Here is a 16,533-nt window from a genome sequence, read left to right as displayed (position 1 = left end):
ATGCCTGACGTAAAACATTCTAGAAGTATTTCTGTTTTAATGCAGATACACATAGCACAGCTAGTTTCAAAATTAAACAACAATGAAAACTGTCACTACTGACAAGGAACTATGCAAAGACCTTCGGTCTCAGGCCCTTGCTCACTCAGGAGTACCTTGAGACCTGTTTCTTCCTGCTCAGCTGCAGTCACGGTTCTAACCTGGTTCTTCTCACGGCTGGTATCCTCTGACCTTTTATGTCCTGGCAATGACTTCTATGTATTTTGGCAGTAACTGTCTGAATATCTGATTCAACCCTGATCGCAGCCTCTCGGTCTTTCTCTCTCCTTTAATTCTTTCCTCGGATGGCCGTGGCTTCTGCCGCCTCTACCCTTCCTGGAGCAACCCGTGCTTTTGAAAAATGGCCATGCCGAAGGGCAACTAACACTCCCAGCCTGGAGCAGGTCTTGTCAATCTGATTTTTAAATGATGGAGGAGGAGATTTGAGGACAAAGCTCATGGTGGCATTACCGCTATCAGGGACGCTGCAAAGACCAAGTGAAAAGGGGGAAAGGCTCTTCTGAATGTGAGCACATTCACAGACTCTGAGGACAGAGAGGTATTTAAAGTGAACTGGAACAAACCTGCAACATCCGGTGCGTTCTGCCTTCAAAAATAGCTGCCAGTTAGAAAGGGTTATTTACATATTGATTTCATGCTAACTTTGTAATGGAATGTGCTGCCTGCCTGCCTGCCTGAGACCTAACAACTGTCATCATAATTTTTTCTAAAAATACAGTCAGAGAAAAACACTCATTGAACCCTCCACTGGAAAGTGACTGCAAAAGACCCCCATCCCAAACCTGCTTGACAGACCACCGCCAAGGGCAGGGACACTCAACCACTGTAACCGAGAAACATCTCACAGCGGCAGCTGGCCCCTCCCTTCTTCCCACCAGCCAATATTTTCTGTCTTTCTAGAAAACCTGTCTTGTTCAAAGGTAAGAGTGCTGGGGAGTAGGGGGATGCCTCCCTGGAGCAGAGCAGCCTTTGTAGAAACTCCAGCCGGCCTCTCTTCAGAAATAATGAATGAGAAAGGGGCCCGAGTGGCCTACCAGCCCCAGCGCTCCATCCTGGGAGCATTTCTGCCACGGTTTCTCTTGGCATCTCTCTACCAAGGATCCCCACTTCTCGCGCCTCCTAATAGCCAGTTTCTAGAGATTCTCACTTGGGCTGTTTCCGAACCCCTCCCCAACTCACCCCACCCCCACCCCAGGTTTGTCTCTGTGGATCCTACAGAGCTGAGCCCAGGCAGTTCTGTCGTCGCTTCCGAGTGCAATATTAGCAATTTAAATGCATCTTTGCCAGGCCTGATGGAGCTGATTCGGTTGTGATCCTGGGCATATGGATGGCATATTTGCTGCGAGCTAGGTGAGACGCGTCCCAGAAGGACCGCTGCCAGCCCCCGCAGCCGCCTTCTCTTGCTCCCGGGCGGCTGGGGCTGGCCGCGGAGCCGAGAAACCGGCCGGATCCAGGCTAACTGCGGCCCACTTTGTTTCCAGCCGGCCCCCGCTGCTGGGGACAAATCTTTCATTCATGAACAGGGGCTTGTTAGGCCAACTCCGGACTCTAAAGCCACTTAATTAAATTGTGGAAAGTTGCTTGGTCCTGGTGGGAAATTTGCACACAAAGACCCGGGGTCCTCGCTCCCTCCAACCGGGAGCGCCGCCACAAAACCCGGCCCGGCCTCCCCCCGGGCCCGCGCCCCTGCCCCGCCGCTCCGCGCGCCCCCTCCACCGCCGCCGCGGCAGCGAAAGCGGCGCCCCCTCATTAGAGGGCGTTTGTTAGGGAATGTTTTCCCAGCGATTCACTGACGGGCCTTTCATTCCTCCCTCCGCAATCAAGGGCGGCAAGTGCAGCCTGAGAGCCCTCCACGGCCTGATTGCTGAAAGAATTTCCAAAAGGAAAGAGTGTAAACAGGTACATTGAAAAAGCCTCTTTTCAACAATTATGTAAACATTCCAAACACTATTTGAAAACTTTCACAGTGGAACTGTCAAGTCGGAGCATTCTTGTTTAATTGCACGGGCACAATGGTGGCTCTGGGGCTACCCCAGCTTCCCCCAGACCCTGCAGAGCTTAGCGGGACGTAGGGGGCTTGAAGATAAAGAAGTCACAGGGAGACAAGTGCGCTTCACTCTCCGGCCCACGGCATCTTCCCTGTGTGTTCTTGCTCCCTTGGCCTCCAGAAGAACACCCTGGAAACAGGGAGGCGCCTTCTTTCTCTTGGCTGGATTTCTCCAGGACCTGGGCCCCTGGTCTGCACAGAGGGTCGGTTGATAATCAGGATGCAACTAGATGGAAACTTCTGTGTCATGTAAGCGTTTCTCCAAAGCACCAAATGACCATTCTGACATACCAGGCAAAATTGTTGGCAACGTTTTCCCTCCCGGTTAGAATGTTACTCACTGGCCTCTCCGGCCTCTCCTTTTCTGACTCTAGTTTGCTACTGGCCAAAAGTTTCCTCCTTTTCTATGCAGCTCAGAGTCTCCTGATTCACTAACTTAACTACCAATGACCCTGATTACTTTACTAGGAGTTGGAAGAGTTTAGGCCACACATGCAAACCGCTTAATCTCGTATTTCATGGAGACACCGAGGTCTCAGTTCACTTTTATACATATTTTTCTCAGAATCTGTTTAGCCAGTCTCCAGTCATTTGGGGTCTGGTCAGCCTGTAACCACCAAGGCTTGCAGGTTGTATCTGAATAGGAACCGTGGTTGCGACAAGTGGGATGTGATTTGTTTCCATTTTTGTTTTTTAAAAACTCTCTTAAAAGCTGGGGAGGGGGCAGTCTAAATATTCAACAGGAAGGGATTGGCATATCAACACAATGAAGTCTTACAAATGTGTAATATGAAGGCCATGTAAAGATATGGAAAATATTTATAAAACAATGTAAAAAAGGAAGCCACAAAATCATATTTGCACTGTACTGGCAAATGCAAGAAAACATGTCTGTATGTGGCAAAGGACTAGAAAGGACATGCCAGAATGAAAACACGTGTTCTGGGGAATGGAAGTACCAGCACGTTTTACTTCCCAAGCATATATCTTTAATGTTGTCACATTGTTTTGTCAAGGCAAGGTCTGGGAATGCTGGAAAGCACCCATGTACATACAGGGTTGCACATAAAAGGCCACCCCAGTAGCCCGCAGGGAGAAATACACACCAGCCCACAGCACTCTGCATCCCTACCAAGGATGTAGATCAGAGCTTCCACGTAAATTCCTCAGGTCTAAAGAGGAGCTAAGGCTTGCTTGCTTGCTGAGTCCCCAGGAGGCAGACACAGAATCAAAACTACAAGATAAATCAGATATATGTTTTGTAGAAATGGTTATGCTCAACAGGGTTACTGGCAGAGCAGGGGCCAGAGAGAAAATAACTTATCTCCATCCCAGGGGGTCCGCTGAACACAGCAGAGGCTCAAAGAGTGAATGTGTCTATTTCCTAGGCTTATTCCATTTGACTAAAGTCAGCACTTATTATGCATCTACTCTGTGCCAGAGTCTGTTCTACATGCTGGCCCTGTGAAGCCATAGAGTAATTTTAATCCCAAAAAGTTAATTCATAATGAAGTGTAGAACCAACATCTTTAAAAATGTGTGTGAGTTAACTGAATTTTTACAAGGGTGCCAAGACAACTCAATGGGGGAAAGAATAGACTTTTTAACAAATGACACTGGGATAACTGGATAGCCATATAGAAAGGAATGCTTTGGACCCCTACCTCACACCATATACAAAATTGCCTCGAAATGGATCAAAGGCATAAATGTAAGAGCTAAAACTACAAAACTCTAAGAAGAAAACAGACACAAACCTTTATGACCTTAGAGTAGGGAATGGTTTATTAGATAAGACACCACAAAGCATAAACAACAAAAGAAAAAATAGGTAAATCAGACTTGATCAAAATTTGAAATGTTGTACTTCAAAGGACACTATCAAGAAAGTAAAAAGACAACTCATGGAATAGGCAAAACTATTTGCAAATCATACATCTGATAAGATTATTCAGGATATATAAAGAACTCTTACAATGCAACAATAAAAGACAAATAACCCAATTAAATAATGAGCAAATAATCTGAATAGGTATTTATTCAATGGAGATAACAAATTAAACAAATGCACAATAATCAAATAAAGGGATGCTCAACATAATTAGTTATTAAAGAAAGGCAACTAAAAACCACAGTGAGATACTACTTCACACCCACCAGTATAGCTATAATCAAACAGATAGACAATGAGAAATGTTGGTGAGGATATGGAGAAACTGGAACTCTCATTGCTGATGGAGATGTAAAATGATATAGCCATTATGGAAAACAGTTCAACAGTTTCTCAAAAAGTTAAACACACAGTTAGCCTATGACCTGGCAATTGCAACCAAGATAATTGAAAACATATGTCCACACAAAAACTTGTACATAAATGTTCACAGTGGCATTATTCATAATAGCCAAGAATTATAAACAACCTAAATGTTCATCAACTAATCAACTGACAAACAAATTGTGTCATGTCCATACAATGGAACATTATTCAGCCATTAAAAGGAGTGAAGTACTGATTCATGCTGTAAGCAGGACACACAAAAAAAGCCACACATTGTAGCATTTTATTTCTATGAAATATCCAGAATGCAAATCCATACAGACAAAGTAGATTAGTGGTTGCCAGGGGCTGAGGAGAAGTGGAAAAGGAAAGTGACTACAAAAGGGTACAGGGTTCCTTTTGTGAGTGGGAAGAATACTCTGAAATTAGATAGTAGTGATGGTTGTACAACCCTGTGACTACACCTAAAACCACTCAATTGTACATTTCAAAAGGTACATTAGTCTGTTTTTACACTGCTGATAAAGACATACCTGAGACTGGGAAATTGACAAAAGAAAGAGGTTTAACTGACTTACAGTTTCACGTGGCTGAGGAGGGCTCACAATCAGAAAGTAAGGAGGAGCAAGTTACATCTTACATGGATGGCAGCAGGCAAAGAGAGAGCTTGTGCAGATAAACTCCCATTTCTAAAACCATCAGATCTCATGAGACTCATTCACTATCATGAAGACAGCATGGGAAAGACCTGCCCCCAAGATTCAGTGATTCATTCATCTCCCACCAGGTCCCTCCCACAACATGTGGGAGTTATGGGAGCTACAAGATGAGATTTGGATAAGGAAACAGAGCCAAACCATATCAAAAGGATACATTTTATGGTATGGGATATACCTCAGTTTTGTTTTGAAAGGTCTGCAAACTATAAAGCACCACCCACAACAAAATTTCTGTAGCAGAGCAAGGGATATTACACGAAGTCCAGAATGCTCATCTGCCTAATTAATTCCCGAGACCCTTCTCAGTCTTCATGGCAGTAGGTCACCAGGATAAGCTGGCCATGGTGGGTGGTCTGTGCCAGGCCTCGGGAGCCTAACTGGGGCTTCTGTGTGCCCCTGGTCCTCCAGAAGGAATTGGGGCACATGTATTCTGGATCTGCTGAGCCCTACTAGGACGGGAGAATGAAGACATTACAAATAATCCTGCCTGGAAAAGCCCACACAGACTGGAAGGCTGAAGACATGGAGTCCAAAGCAGAGGGCTTGGGCTAGAATTCCAGGAACAGAGACTCAGCAAGTGATCCTGAGCAGACACCACCCCTCCTTTAGTTCCCCTAATTTCTTTCATCAGGTTAGGCCAGATTGTGTCATGAGACTCTTTTTTTTTTTTTTTTTTTTTTTGAAACAGAGCCTTGCTCTGTTACCCAGGCTGGAGTGCAGTGGCACAGTCTTGGCTCACTGCAACCTCTGCCTCCTGGATTCAAGCGATTCTCAGTGCCTCAGCCTCTCGCGTAACTGGGATTACAGGCACCCGACCCCACATCTGGTTGATTTCTGTATTTTCAATAGAGACGGGGTTTCACCATATTGCCCGGCTGGTCTTGAAGCCTGACCTCAAGTGATTCACCTGCCTCAGCCTCCCAAAGTGCTGGGATTACAGGCGTGAGCCACTGTGCCTGGCCTGTGCCTTGAGGTTCTAATGAGAGGCTCTTCCTCTCATTCTGTGGCTCTGCAATAGCAACCAAAGCGGGTAGGGTCCCTAGACTCCAAGCACAGTCCTGCTAGAGGAGAGGCCCTTTGCTTCCCTGGGACAGGCCTGCTGCAGTGACTGGTTTGGGGCCCCAGGAGCTGCCCTGGTTTCAGACTGCTTCCAGGCCGTGGGTCCACCCACACCCTACTGGCTTCCCGAGCCACATCCTTGGATTCTACCTCAGGTTTTGAACCTGGTTCTCTACATGAGCCTGATTTTGAACCTCTGGTTCTCTGTATGAACTGCTTACTGTGGCTGCAACCAGAATCCAGCCTACACTTCAGATCACCACAGAAGTCCCATCTGTTTTTGGCCATAGTCTTCTGAACTCTGACCTAGCCTGACCAGAGTGGCTGGTACTTAGTGCTCAGAAGGAGCCTGGGCTCCAGCTCATCCGTACATGAAGGTAACCTGAGCTAGCATCTATGTCAACTGACCTCAGGCTATGTCTCTGACCTCCTTCCCGGTATTCCCACCTTCCTTCATCCCACTCTGACCACACTGGCCTCCTTGTGTGTTCTTGAATAGGTCAAGCGGGTCCCATTTCAGGGCTGGAACAGTTCCCTCTCTAGTCCCATGGCTGGCTTCCTCACTTCATTCAGTTCTCTGCTCACATATAACCTTCTTGCAGTAGTTATCTCTGACCACCCTTATAAAATAGAGCCCCTGTCACATTCTGTCCCTGTATCCTGCTTTACTTTTCCTTCTTTACGTGCTTTTGGTCTGTAACCCTCCCAGAACGGAAGCTCCATAAGGACTGGACTTTGTTTTGTCCACTGCTGTATCCTAAGCACCTAAGAGTGCCTGGCACCTAGCTGACACTGGATACATATCTGCTAATAAATGAATGAATGATTGAGTAAATGAATGAACAAATGAATATTTTGTCCCACTGGAAGCTAACAACTAACAGTGAGAATAGCATATTATGGCCTTTCTCTGACTCTGAGAAATTGAAAGCACAAGAACAATAAATGACTTTTCTGTTTGCAAAGAGTTGGGGTGAAAAAAGAACTTGGAGAGGGTGGGCCTTGGTGCCCACTCCATGACTGGAAAGCCATCCTTTCTACTCTGTGTGAAATACCCTGTTTGGAGACATCCTGTATGAGTTACAGAAGAACAGCAGAGCCCATGAAGCCAGCCCAGGGCTGGAGCAGGAGCAGGATCTAAAGAGCTAACAGAGCTTCTACAGGGAGGAGCTCAGAAGTGTCTCAGCACCTGCTGTGCAAACGGCCCAGGGTATGCCTTCCATCAAGCAAGCCCTCAGAGAGAGACTGCTATGAATACACCTGGGACCATGCTCTACCTTGCTGGTCCTTGAGCAGGTCAAAGAGTCTTTGGAAATTCCAGAGCATGAATCCAGAACGCCTATGTCCTAGGTCTAGCCCCCACCACCCCTCACACTTAGGACAATAGGACAAGGATGTCTGTGCTGACTACCTTAGAAAGGGAACTAAAACACCTATGTAACGTGTTTCAAACAATAGGTCACATGGATGGGCCCCTGCCTTCATTTGGAGAGGTGAGGTGGGGCTGTGGAAACGTCACTGGGTTCGGAGATTTTTGTTGAAGTTCTGGTTCTCATCACTTACAAGCTCTGTGAGGGACAAGCCTCCTAACTCTTCTGAACCTTTATTTTCTCAACCATTATATTCTCAACTAATAAACCTCACCTCACAGGGATGCTGTGAGGATTTCAGGAACTGAAATTTCATAGTCAGCTGAAGGTCAATGTGATCTGTTGGAGTGTGATATGTTTTGTGCACCTGACGAGCTTAGGAATTCGCATGAATAATAAAAGAAGAAGGAAACTAACCAATCAAAACTGAGAACACTCTCTGTGCCTCAATCTTCTCATCTGCAAAGTGGGAGTAATAGAGCCTATCACACAGGATAGTTGTAAAATGCAATATATATAAAGTGCATTATATATATGTGTGTGTATATATATGGTGCATGGTAAGCTCTTAGTAGAGGTTAACTATTACTGTTGTTGCTATTATTAGGACTGTCATGTATCAGCATTCTATTCTATAAACAATAAAATATCAACAATGAGATATTGACATATGAGTCTCTGCTCGGGCAATGTCGATTATCCATTCCCCATTTACTCTCCATCCCAGGGGGCCTGTCAGGAAGGAATGACTAATTCGACATTTTAGCTCCTTCCCTGAACATCTCAACCAAAAACTGGTTTCGGTTTCTATATGTAAAAAGCATTTAAGGACTAAAACATTATATTGCCTTTCCATGACAAGAAAAGTTTGCTGATTTACATCTCTGTGTGAATCAGTAAGGAAATAGGAAGCCGTGAAATAACTCGTTTAATAAAAGTTAACTGCTCATGAGGTGTCCAGCCTAGTAATGCCAATAATCTTTGGAGGAAAGGACAAATGCCTGCACCCACAGGTTGCTTTTAACTATAGAAGAAGGACAGATGCATTCTCTGTGCATCAGAAGACAAAGCTAGGGTCAGGCCTGCAGATTAAAAAAAAAAAAAAAAAAGCAGATTGCCATTCAATATTAAAAAGTACTTTCTACCAAAATAGCTGCCTGGAAATGTAATGGCCTGACTCAGGAGGCAGGGTGTTCCCTGTCACTGGATGTGATGAAGTGGGGACTTGTGCTGCGGAGGAGATGAATACATTGGATAAAGGTCTGAGTTACATTACTTTTAAGGTACCTTCCAATCCTAAGATTCTGTGGCTCTCTACATACATAAATTACCTACATAGGAGAGAAGAAAGCCACCCTGGTCCGAATCTCAGACCATGTTTATATGCACAGAAAACTAAAGGTGTTCATGGTTACTTTTGCCTACTTCCATTGCACCAGCCAAAGGAATATAAGGACCTCTTTCCTTCCCCCTCCAATTGAGGGATCAGAGCTTTGTCTCTCCCCTACAGGAGGCCTTCTGTCACCACATCCTCCCTGCAGGTGAGGAATACTTAGAAGGCCATGGTTCTGCTGCTCAGCCCAGCCCAGCTGGGTACCACTTCATTCATTCCACAAATGCTTCTTGAGCATCTATTTTTGTTTTTGTTTTTGGTTGTCATTGTTGTTGTTTTTCCAGAAACTATGCTGGGTGCTGGGGATACTGAGTCAAATAAGATATGATCCCTGCCCTCAGAAAACCTATAGAATGATGGGACATCCATGAAAGTCAATTGGATGTCATAGTACAGTGTAATTGAGGCAGATAAAAGGTGCTCTGAGGAGGGATATCTAACCTGGACTGGAAAGGCTTCCTGGATGAGGTGACTCAGGCTGAATTTCAGAGGTACCATAAGAGTTAGCTAGATGAGTGCTGTCCAGTAGAATCTTCTGTAGTGAAGGCAATGTTCTATGATCTACTTTTACAGTACCTACTAGCCAGGTGAGGTAACTGAGCACTTGAATTGTGGCTCATGCAACTGGGGAACTGAACTGTTCATTTTATTAAAGTTAAAATGTGTCTATATTGGCCAGAATAGATAGGCAAAGGGTGAGCGAAGGCTGTTACAGATAAAGGACAGAGAATGGAAGTGTGCAAGGGCACAGCACCTGGAAGGCATGAGGAGGCAGCCAGTGAGGGGCCAGAGGAAGGGGCCTGTGGGCCTGTGGTGGGGGATGGGATAGAGACGGGTCAGCAGCCAGCTCCTGAAAGTCCTGGTGTGTGAAGCTAAAGACTTTGAACTTCCCATTTATCCTGAGCTTCTTTTTTTTTTTTCTTTAGTGATGGAGTCTTGCTCTGTCATCCAGGCTGGAGTATAGTGGTGCAATCACAGCTCACTGCAGCCTCAAACTCCTGGGCTCATGAAACCTGCCCGCCTCAGCCTCCCAAAGTGCTGGGATTACAGGTGTGAGCCACCAAGCCTGGCCCTAAGGTTTTAAGTAGAGAATTATAAAGTTACATTTGTGTTTTAGAAATATCACTGCAACAACAGTGTGGAGAATGGATTGTGGGAGAGACCGTGGGCCAGGGGAACAGCTTGAGGAGGCTGCTGAGAGCCGGAGCTGCTGAATGGCTGACAACAGAGCTAAGCAGGGGCAGTGGGAAAGAAAAGGATGAGGGTCCCACTCTGATCTGACTCAGGACTTCTATTGCTGATCAGACCTACTGATGGGGGGAGAACACAGCTGGGACGAGACCCCACCCAGGTTCCTGGCCTAGAGGGCAGGTGGATGCCATGGCATGGAACTCCCAGGGAGGGGGATTGTGGGCAGAGTCACTAAGGGCATGTGTATTGAGTCATCAGAAGAGAGCACAGAATGGAGCCCTGGAGAAGGGAGACATTTAAAAGGTGGACCAAGAAAACAAGTCCACAAAGGATACAGAAAAAAAAAAAAAATCAGAGAGGCAAAAAGAAATCCAGAAGATGAGTGTCACAGAAACAGGGTAGAGAGAGTTTCTAGGGAGGAGTAGTCAAGAGTGTCAAATGCCATATAAGCTTTAAAAGGGTGACAGTGAACTTAGCAATTAGGAGGCGAGGGTGGGGTGGGAACAAATTTAGTGGAGCACTGGGGGTCTTAACACGGATCTGGATTTGACAAATGAGACCTGTTTCTTCCTGAGATCATCTGCTCCCTGGAGACACAGGGCCCAGTGGCTTTGAAACATTTTTGAGTCACAAATGCCTTTGACAGTCTAATGAAAGCTATGTCTCCTGTCTCCAGGAAACTTCACCCACAAATAAAATGTTGTGTTTCATTTCAAGGACCCCCTAAAGCTCATCCACGAACCCCCTGGTTTTAAAAAAGTCAAAATTACTTAGTTCCTACTTGCTGAGTTCTGGCTGCAGAGATCTGAATTCTAACCAAATCATCTGCTTCCTGGGAATCTAAATCTAGACAGAAATCTTCAATTCCTCCATCTCCTGGGGCCCTCTAGCCTCAGCTCCAGCCTGGTTCATTCACATTTCCAGGCTTATTGTCCTGCTTCCTGTCAATCAACTCTAAATCATTACACAAATTAACATCTCTAAAGCCCACCTCAGCAGCCTCTGCCTGGAGATGTGTAACTAGTGTTTCCCAGGGTCCTCAGCCTGGGGTACAAAGGGGTCACTACAGCAGTTATAGAACTGGGAGAACCGCCTGCCACCCCTGCACAATGCCAGTGGGTGGAGCAGGGCTTTCCTCTGACATCTGAGGGCTTGTAGCCCAGGACCACGTGTCACTGTCCCTTCCCACCAAACATCTTGGTTCACAGACCTCTTTTGGCTCTTTCTTCTAGTTTTCGAACATACCTAGGTATAAATGAATTCGCTGAAGTTTCAAAGCTTGTTCCCATTTTAGGGGATACCCCCAGAAGAAAGGTAAAATCAATGTGTTTTTTCAGAAGAAAAGAGGGAGAATGGGTGGAGATACAGAAAGAAGGGAGGCAGACAGGCAGGCAGGAGGAAGGAAGGAAGGAAGGAAGGGAAGAAGGAAGGAAGGAAGGGAAGAAGGGAGGAAGGAAGGGAGGGAGGGAGGAAGGAAGGAAGGAAGGGAGGAAGGAAGGAAGGAAGGAAGGGAGGAAGGAAGGGAGGAAGGAAGGAAGGGAGGAAGGAAGGAAGGGAGGGAGGGAGGGAGGGAGGAGGGGTCATCTTGTTGCTAAATCTTGGATCTTAAATCAACCTTAGTTGTAAAACCTTTACAGAGTAAAGTTGCCAAAATCCCACTCACAATTCTGCTATTACCACAACTAATGATAATAATAACAGCCACAACCTCACATGTTACTGTTGTTTTTTTTTAAATAAAAAAAGCATACAGTTAAGGTGTACAATGAGATGTTTGATATACATACACATAGTGGAATGATTACTGCAGTCAAGCAAATTAACATATCCATCTCCTCACATAGTTATGGTGTGTGTGCATGCACACGCACACATGTGTGTGTGGTGAGAGCACCTGAAATCTACTCTCAGCGAATTTCCAGTATCCAGCACAGTATTATTAAGTACAGTCATCATGCTGTGCATTAGCTCTCTAGACATTCGTCCTACATAACTACAACTTTGCACCCTTTGACCAATCTCTCCCCATTTCCCCACCTCCCTGCCCCTGGTAACCATGGTTCTCCTGCCTCCTGGACAGAGGAGAGTCCCCTAGCAGAACTAAAGTGAATGGCAATTCTAGCAAGCTTACACTTGGCTACTTTTCCTGAAAGCTTGGGAAAGCCAGCAAACTCCCCCATAAATCCACCCTAAACAAATTCACACATGAATTCCAGAATGCTATCTGTTACAACTTACAGTTGCGTCAATACAGGATGGAGCTCCCCAGACGGTGCTGGCTGTTGAGTGCTGCAGCGAGTGCGATATTGGCCCTTTAGATTTCACAGACACCCTCTCCAAGTACAAACACACACTCACACACACACAGACACATGCGCGCCTACTCCATCGCGGGCTGTGTGGTGTGTGCAGTCAGCAGCCGTGTGGAGAATGTGAAATCACACCTCGCTCTCCTTCCGAGGCAGTGAGATCTTTATTGGTTTGGGAACTGCAACAGTTTGCGTGCTGAGAGGGTGCAGGAGGTTTCCAAGCACCCCATGTGGAGTTTGGTGCTCTGGCACCGTTCACATGGTTCCCATTTTGCCAGATCCTTTATAGAGGCTCCTTCCGCACAGCCTGGGGAAGGCCCTCAACAGAACATAATGTAAATCTGTGGCTCTTGTTAGTGTTCTTAAAGATAATACATAGGTTCGTTCAACATTTGACAGTTCACACAGATTATTTCTATTTCTTACCCTGTTTGCTACTCAAGAGGCACTAGGAGGGATCCCACACGGGAATTATTGACCCTGGTTTGTAGGGGAGGAAAGTAAAGTGCAGAGAAGTCAAATAACTTGCTCAAGGTCAAGTGCAAAGAAGTCAAATGACTTGCCCAAGGTATTAAGTGGCAAAGCTGAAACCAGAATCCGGGCTTCGAGATCAGGGGCCTTTCCCCTGACTCGCCCTTATCATAATCATAATCTTAAGCTATCTTTACATTTATTGGTAACTTTACAGCACAAAAAGTCACCTACAGAATTCCATATGGTGTTTCATTCTGCTCCTTGAATTAACACTAAGACTATGTAACATTTTCTATTTATTGCACACAGATCTTTATTGTCCTCTCAAGCCTAAGAATTAGGGAACTGTTAGCTAGAAATGAATTTGTGCTTTATGGCAACACTGATTGATAAAATACTGTTGGAGAGCAAGTGATGATGTCATCATGTGGCCTCAGGTTTCAGCTTCACTATTCTATTTGCATGACCTTGAGCAATTCTCTTTATATAAACAAGGGAAAAGTTACAATCAGTGGGCTCCAGAGACATGATCTTAGGTTAGAATTCCAGCTCCATCACTTACTAGCTGTGCCACCTTGGAGAAGATCCCCAACCACTCCTAGCCTCTATTTCCTCATTTGCGGAATGGGGATAATAGTAGTACTTTGTCATGGGGGGTGTGTATTAGTCTGCCAGGGTTGCCGTAACAAATACCATAACCTGGGCAACTTGAACAACAGGAATTGTCTCATAGTTCTGGAGGCTGGAAGACTAAGATCAAGGTGTCAGCAGGGTTGGTTCCTTCCAGGGACCTTCTCCTTGGCTTGCAGATGACCATGTTCTCGCCATGTCCTTGTGGGGGCTTTCCAATGCATGCACATCCTCGGTGCCTGTGTGTGTGCAAATTTCCTCTTATAAACACCAGTTGGATTGGATTAGGACCCACCCTAAAGGCCTCAACTTAACTCAGTTACCTCCTTAAGGGCTCCCATCTCCAAATACAGCCACATTCTGGGGGTGCTGGGGGTTAGGGCTTCAACATATGAGTTTCCAGGGGCAGGGGAACATAATTTTGTCCATAGTAGACTATGAGAATTAAATGAAATATTTTGTTTAAGTCACATAGCACAGTGCTCTAGAGCCATCAGCTGCTATGACCTCTGATGCTTATCGGTGTAACGGAGATAATAATACCTCTCCCATGGGATTGTTATGACAATCGATGCCAATGTGCTTCATAACCTACACATCACCTTAACAGGATGAATACTAGGTGCTGGGGTGGGGGTGGTGAACTGAACTGGTCACTTGATCTGGGAATTACCAGGCTATTCTATGGGTGGCTTCAAGAGTATTCTTGCTGGGTCGCAGCTGCTCCCCAAGTCCCAGGTGAAGAGAGTTTGGGGCCAGGGTAACGGCTCTCTTGGTTCTGGGTGAAGTGGCATGGACAGTGGGTTAAGACTGGTTCAGATGGAAGGAAACACAATGATGCTCTCCATGCAGGGATCCTGAACTCAGGTGGAAGCACTCCAGACAGGAACCTGAATGTCTCCAGTTAGTTACCAGCTGGAAGCTGGTTATTCTAGAATAAAGCCCCAGGGTGCACAGAAAGGACATCATCGCCCCCTTGGGACTACAGGATTATTAGGTTAAACTACATGAACTTGCCAATATTTCCACAACTAGCAATTTCATGTGATTTAACTGAATATTAAGCTCCACTTCGTGAATTCATGCATCTGTGCCATTTTATTCTTTGACTGATCCCCATAATTCAGTGATTCACTGGTTCAGTCTTTCATTCTGCAAACATTTACTGTCGTCTGATACATGGGCTGTTGTGCTTTGAGTTAAGGAGCAAAGCCGCCCCTCTTCTTCCTGCTTAAGTTCCGGACGCTTTGAAAGAGACGTGAGGTCAGGCAGATGGAAGCGGAAATGCTGGCTTTGTTACCAATAAGATTGGCTCTGGAGAGCATGCGCAGACAATGGGCTTCTTGATGTTGACCACCAGGATTGGGCAGACCACCAGGATTGGGCAGACCCCCACCCAGCCACAAGGGGCGCTAGAAAGCTGCCGCCCCCCCCTTCACTGCCAGGGCCACCCAGGCACAGGTTCTCTGCTGAGACAGCTTCCAAAAAGAAGGGGGAGGAGTTTAAGCTACAAACCTGCTTTCTCTCCTAAATTGGGGTGCGGGGGGAGGGGCGGAAAGGGAGATCAGAGTGACTAGAGGCCAATTCAGGGCAAGAGTGTCCCTTGCCACCCTACCACTTGGAAACTAAACCAGAGAGAAAGAAGTTTCCCCACAAACAGTAATGGCAGCCGCCACCCCACCCCTCCCCGCACCAAATCCCACTTACTGAAAGCGGGTGTGTGCACGGGAGACTTTAGGAAAGGTTTTGGGGTAATGGAAATAGATTTACATTCCGGCAAAGCTAACACATTATAATTAGTTACTAGAAATCATTTTCTTAATAGGCTGGTGTGTAGCTCTGTTGTTCCTCGCTCCTTTCTCCCCCTTCCTCTGTATCTTCCTCTCTTCTCTCTTCTTTACCTCTTAAGGGCATCCTCACTCCCCATTTTACTATATAGAACACTCTGATTCTCTTCAAACTTACCCCTCAGTTTTAGTTGAGATATTTCTTTGCGTATTTCTTCTCCCTCCAGAGCACATATCTCTTTCTGTTATATAGAAGAAGCTACTTTAAGAGTACATAAATAATTCTTTAAATCCTCAAAACCCCAAACTTACTTATGATCTTATTATCCCATCCTTTCTGCCACAAAATAAAAACCTAAAGAATAAATCTCAGTTATGCTAATATTTGACAGACGTGGAATCTCCCCAAAAATGTCTTTTTCAAAATACAATTATTCTAAATACTAACCCAGTGAAGCTTAGTGTTCAAAAACACAGCACTAACAATCTCTGCTCTCCAAAATTAATGTTAATAAATTAAGCTTTGCAATATATAAATTAGTTCCAACCTGAGTCACTAATTTTCATTTTCCCTCTTCCACTCAAATTAAGAAAAAGTGAGAGAGAATTAAGAAATTAAAGAGAAATATCCAATACCTCTTTCTCCGGAAAGAATGAGTTCCTTTCTAGTAATCAGCTTTTAGGAATTACAGCTCCTTTCTCAGTGATTAATCATATACCTGACAAATCTAAAGAGAAATGTAAACTGGAGGAAAACTACATTTTGATACCAGTCTAAAGGGATATTTCAAACATGGGATCAATAACACATTTCTGCTAGATGACCATCTTTAATACTATCAGGACAATCAAATGTGAAACTGGGAGGTATTTTAGAAACCATCAGTTGCGCCCTCCTTGTTAAGCACTAGTTCAAATGGTTTTATGCAGGGAGTCCGAGTAGAGCAGGAACTAGAACCCAGGTCTCAGCTCCCAGCACTGTGTCTTCCCTTCTCATGCCTGCTGTCAGGTTCTACTTTAAACGTCACAAAAACATCAGAGCAGAAACTGGGGTTTTCATCTTCCTTATGACTGATAATAATGAAATTCTACCCAGTAAAACAAAAGGACAGTTAGGAAACAAAGTATTTGGAACAGATGAATTTGGAATCTTGATGCTATTCCTCCCACCTATCCTATCCAAGAAGCCACTAACTTTCCTCGCTAGAGTTCTCCC

General features: G+C 45.3%; 1 long non-coding RNA gene across 1 annotated transcript; it reads left to right on the top strand.

The window, feature by feature from the left end:
• The first annotated feature begins 296 nt into the window (after positions 1-296).
• Positions 297-1,638, top strand: LOC123569197 (uncharacterized). Its single transcript, XR_006692808.2, has 3 exons — positions 297-980; positions 1,348-1,410; positions 1,542-1,638. It is a non-coding gene; the product is annotated as an uncharacterized lncRNA (long non-coding RNA).
• Positions 1,639-16,533: the final 14,895 nt, after the last annotated feature.

The sequence above is a fragment of the Macaca fascicularis genome, chromosome 1 (genome assembly GCF_037993035.2).
Source record: "Macaca fascicularis isolate 582-1 chromosome 1, T2T-MFA8v1.1".
Lineage (NCBI taxonomy): Eukaryota > Metazoa > Chordata > Mammalia > Primates > Cercopithecidae > Macaca > Macaca fascicularis.
Note: the sequence above shows the minus strand (reverse complement) of the source record. Positions and strands in the feature narration are given on the sequence as shown.